Source organism: Chiloscyllium punctatum, chromosome 36, assembly GCF_047496795.1.
Source record: "Chiloscyllium punctatum isolate Juve2018m chromosome 36, sChiPun1.3, whole genome shotgun sequence".
Taxonomy (NCBI): domain Eukaryota; kingdom Metazoa; phylum Chordata; class Chondrichthyes; order Orectolobiformes; family Hemiscylliidae; genus Chiloscyllium; species Chiloscyllium punctatum.
The window spans coordinates 3,476,748-3,482,747 of NC_092774.1; positions in this window are offsets into that span (position 1 = coordinate 3,476,748).

Here is a 6,000-nt window from a genome sequence, read left to right on the forward strand (position 1 = left end):
CACAGGAACACTGGCATCAGTGACAGATTTTCTTCAAATAAAACTGGCAAGATCACTGAACTCTTTATTCGCAATATCCTCATCTCCGACAGCGCCGTGTATCTCTGTGCCATGCAGCTCACATTGATACAGAGATATAGTGGATCCTGTACAAAAACCTACCTTGAGAGTTTCAGCTTGTGCACACCAGAGGGCGCGCCAACACCAAGCAGACAGTTAACACATATTGTTCTCATTGATTGCTGTGCAGCTGTCGTCAGCTATGACAGAGCAGCCAATCTTACCTCAGGAAAAAAAAACATGTTTTCTTATTATGTGCAGTTATTACAAGGTATTTTTAAATGACAATGATGAACTTCAAGGTAAAAACAATGACTGCAGATGCTGGAAACCAGATTCTGGATTAGTGGTGCTGGAAGAGTACAGCAGTTCAGGCAGCATCCAAGTAGCTCCGAAATCGACGCTTCGGGCAACAGCCCTTCATCAGGAATAAAGGCAGTGAGCCTGTAGCGTGGAGAGATAAGCTAGAGGAGGGTGGGGGTGGGGAGAAAGTAGCATAGAGTACAATGTGTGAGTGGGGAAGGGGATGAAGGTGATAGGTCAAGGAGGAGAGGGTGGACGGTATCTCTTTTTCCAACTATCCACTCCACCTGATGAAGGGCTTTTGCCCGAAACGTTGATTTCGAAGCTACTTGGATGCTGCCTGAACTGCTGTGCTCTTCCAGCATCACTAATCCTGACTGATGAACTTCAAACCAGTCTCTACAGGCAAATAACAGATACAGACAAACTAACGAACTACAGAAGCAATCATCGCAACACCCAAAGCGTAAGCTGCATTTGAACACTATTCCAACAAGTGACAAGACACGGCAGTACAGAGGATCTACGAAGAGCAAAGGAAAATCACCAATGCAGGAATTAAAAAAAAGTACGCAAAGAACACAGCCCGCCAATTTCTCAGAAACAAACCCAAACAAGCAAACAAAACACGTCCAGAAACCAGAGCGACTCTCCCCTACATTAAAGACACCTCAGAAATGACTGCCATACTACTCAGACCTTTTGATATCATGATAGCCCACAAACCCACTAACACACTAAAACAGGAGCTAATGTACTTGAAAGAGCTTATACCGACAAAAAGCAGAACTAACATAATTTACTAAAAACCTTGCAAGAACTGTAACAAGCGCTACATTGGCCAAACAGTCAGAGAACTGGCCAGCAGGATACATGAACAACAACTAGCCACAAAAAGACATAAATCACTCTGACTAATATCCTTATATACAGATGAGAAAAGGCATCCCTTCGACTGGGGCAACATATCCATTCTAAAAAAAGCCAAACAGAGACACATACGAATATTCCTAGAAACATGGCATTCCAACTGGAATTCTATCACCAAACACATTGACTTGGATTCATTTGGCACCCATTGAGAAAGAGAACAGGAAATGACATCACCAACTCAAGGAAAGCTAATCACGTAAATAGAAAGTGGGCCACACCACCAGTGCTTCATCCGGACGCTCTCTGATGGTGTAACCGAGTATGGTGACAAAACGTCTGAAAACTGATCTTCCAGCTCAGCGAGAAAACCCACATTCCGACAACTCAACCTGAGCAAAAAGTGTTCTCAAAACTCGCTAACAGTTGTGAATGTTCAAAAACGTTCCAAAACGTGACAGATGACTTTCCAATCTTTGAATGTAATTTTTAAGGAGGTATTAAGGAGGCTGATTAAGTGACACATTGATAAATACTTACAAACGTAAATATATTTCAGAAAGGAAAAATGCGTCAATTCCGTTAAACCTAAGAAACGAATGGCCAGTTAGAATGACAAATACTCTCATCTCTTCAAGATCAAAATAAACGTTCGCAACCAAAAGAAACAGAAACATCATTAAAAACAACTTTTCAAGAATGATTTATTCTTATACCTGCGTTTATCACTGTTAAACAGTTCTGACCCCATTAGCATATTAGCAGAACGTACTCAAATGTTTCCTGTCTGTTTTGTGAACCTTTTTTCCTATTCCACCAAACTATGGTTGGTTCCTCGTACCATCTCACTGTCTGATTTTTCAATGAATCTTGGTTCTGTTAATGTGCACGATCGTTGGGCCGACTGGAGCTTTCGAGTCGCCCTTATTTAAAAATACATCAAAGGATGAAACTAGCTGGTTATGATTTGTATGCCTGTTTCGTTCACAATGAGATTGATACCGAGTAATGGAAAGGAATGGAGGGTAGAATGAAGGAAGGAAGGAAGGAGGGAAGGACAGAAGGGTGGAAGGACGAATCATATACTTTTGAAGAAACTGTGGACTTTACAATCATTTTATCCAAAATTAGCAACGAATGAGCACAGCAACATTCAAATTAAAAGAAAAGAGAAAGGCGAATAAGGAGAAACATGACCTCACTTTTTATGACACGAGGGATAATTATTGACCAGGGTTGCAGAGAGAAATCTCTTTTCATTTTGAAGTAGTAAGGGTGGAATATTTTACGTACTTGCTGAGCTAATAGGTAAAATCCTTGAGTAAGCATCCATAATGGACAGCTGGACGTTCAAATCCTTTTGAGCTGGCAACAGGGAACGACTGGAACAACTTACAGTTCTCCCACAGACCTGAAGCCACGAATGGCTGATTCTGGGAGAGGGTTTTACATATCTAACGGGAAGTACTGGCATGATGTTCTGCACATTTTTCTTTCTACCACTTAGTGCTGGCAGTCAACATTTGGAAGGGGCGCTTCTGCATTTTCTCGAGTTCTTCCCGGAACATTTTCTGTGATACCACGTAGATAAAGTTGTTGTTGCAGGAGCTGAGTAAGGTGAGCATGTTGGTTGTCTCTTGAAGGACGTACTTGGGATCGTTGAAGTTCCGTTTGCCAACATACTCCTCACCGATAAACATTCTGTGGAGAAAGCGTACGATATAAGTAACCCACAAGAGGAGGAAACAAAGAGAGATGGCAAAGAGCAGGACAATGGACCTCTTGCGGTTCACCATCTCTAAGTCTCCATCGTTTCCAGCTCCTCGGAGTCTCGCTCGGGCTCTGTTGGCCATTATAATGTGTCTTAGAGTGCGGGCCTTGAACCGCACAATGAGCAAAAATGGAAGAAAGGGGACTAATATATTGTTTAAATATCGGTAGACCTGCCAAGTGGGCGAAGTGTGGAATATCGTCTTGATATCACAGAACCAGGGCACTACATCGAGTATATACATGGGATTGTAGATGAAGTAGAAAGGGACGTTCTTCATTCAGAGTAGGACATAGATGAACCCAATGACTCGTGATGCATTTTCTTTGCGCAGTATCTGGTCTTCAAATTCTGGCAGCAGATGGCCACAAAACGGTCGAAGGTGAAAGCCACTGTCAGCCAGACGGAGCAATCTCGCGTGGCGTAGACCAGCACAGCACTGAGGCTGCAGCCAGGGGTGGTGGACAGAACGCTGTAGCTAAAATAGGTGCGGCCAATCCTGTTGAGGATACATCCAATGATGATAACTAAGAAATCCGCGACGGATATTGCCAGCAGGTAGCAGGTGATGCATCGGGAGAGACCACAGCATCCTTGATATAAGATAATAATCGCTAACACGTTTGCTATGGAAGATGAAGAAAGAGTTCTCACTGTCAACCCTATCTAACCCCCTAATCATCTTGTACACCTCTATCAAATCACCCCTAAACCTTCTTTTCTCCATAGAAAACAACCCCAAGTGCCTCAGCCTTTCCTCATAGGATCTTCCTACCATACCAGGCAACATCCTGGTAAACTTCCTCTGCACCCGTTCCAGTGCCTCCACATCCTTCCTATAGTATGGCGACCAAAACTGCACACAATATTCCAGATGCGGCCGCACCAGAGTCTTATACAACTGCAGCATGACCTCAGGACTCCGGAACTCAATTCCTCTACCAATAAAAGCCAGTACGCCATATGCCTTCTTCACTGCACTATTTACCTATTCACTGCACTATTTAATGTCTGGTTCGATGCCAGACTCAGGTGACTGCATGGATTTTGTACATTGTCCCTTTCCCGAAAACGGTTTCTGATCAGAATTCATGCGTGTGAATGTCAGCGAGGCTGCATTAATAAGAATTAGGCTTGCATCTTTATGGAATATTCTTCAGAGGGTCAACGTGTACTCACTGAATGAAACGGTCTGCATCCACACTGTATGAACTTTATGGGTTTAACTTATAGCATCGGCATTCCCGGGCATGCATTTCACTTGTTTCATTCTCACATTATCTGGCGATGATATGCTCGGCGTTCATGTCCAAATGGGAAACCCTTGCACATCTCAGGTTCCTTAGCTCAGTTATTATTGCGCTGGTCTTGTAAACGATTGATTGTTAGTTTGATTATCAGTGGCACTTTGCTTGAGTTTCAACATTCTTGATTCCACGATAAATAAAGCAAAGGGCCTTTCTATAATTGTGTGATGGTCATCATAGGATAATGACGTTTCCTCCATAGGGCGGGAGTGATCTGATTGACCTTGGAATTCCAGTTTGTTCTTCCAGGATGTCATTGATTAATACCAGCTAACAGTCAATTCCAAAACTGAGCAATGAGAAAGTACCATGCGTGTCAGATGGTTGGGGGAGTAGCCATTGTGGCAAGAGGCCTGGGCCATGTCAAGTGGTGCCGAATAACTTTGAGTAAGTTTCATTTGCATATAATGATAAGATCTATAATAATGCGGTGATACTATCAGGACCTTGATGCCTGGAAATCTGACGTGCTCTAAAGATTTACAATCACATGTCTGAACAGATTGTTTCGAGTATTTATAAGCCAGCATTGCACTTGGCATGACGGACTTTCTTCAGAGTAGACAAAGAAAATGCGGTTATGTTCTTTGTTCGAAATTAGGGGTGGAGTGACATTTTGCGCATTCAAAGCTTTGACTCTTGTTGGGCTTGATTGCACTGAGTTGGTTACAATCCAAACAACATGATTTTCCAACAGGCACACGACACACTGTTTTAACCATTTGGAGTAAAGCGAGAAGTGAGAGGATAAAAGGAATCTGTGGGAAACCTCCAAAGGAAACTGTCATCTTTGGCAAAGTCAATGGGGCATGGAAATGTGAGGTTAAAAGAAAGAAATATGCTTTCACAATAGGTGTGGGCATTATATTTTTAATGTTAACTGGGATCACTGGCTTTCTCTTATTCTGTACGTTATGCTCATTCTCCACCCTCACTCGCACTTTATTTATTGCCCAAATGTGTAACAGGTGCAACACGTCGACAGCGGTCTCGACATCACAGCGTCACGTTTTCCACCATATTATCGAGCAGCCGTCCCTAAACGTCTTCTCCGTTCTCATAAGATAACCTCTCAGTATTCTTTGCACCTTCGTCGAGGTTGACTTTTGAGCCATTTGACATTTCAAGTACACGTCCAGGTCAAACTGTGCCATGGTTATCAGAAATTCCTGAAGAGCGAGCGTTCCTTCTAACCTTATGCAGCACCCAGCTATATTTGTCCTGATCGCTGCGGGTTGGGGCGATGGTGTGTGTGTGTATGTGGGCGGGTGTGGTGGGGAGTGGGGGGTGGGGTTGGACGTGTGTGGGGGAGCAGAGAGTAATTTCATCGCATCTACATTTCTTGACTTTTCAAATTCGTTATCTTTTCAAATCCACCATCTGAGTGTAAATAATTGATCCTTCTTCCCCTGCGTGTAAACCCAGTATTCGCAGTGTCAGGTCCCAGCTTTTGCTTTTAACTCATTCCAAACTAATGCAGTTCCCTTAACTGATACATTCCAGAGTACTAAAATGCTCAGTTGCGTGTAACATGAGCATAGCAATCATCCATTTTCTGGTACTTCCTGTATTAAAACATGTGTTGTTAGTTTGGCTCATTCGTTAAAGTCGTGCTTAGAATTGCTGAAATCTGCAGGCTTTAACAGTGAAGATCCATCTCACAGGAACTGGTTACAGTGATACAGCTTT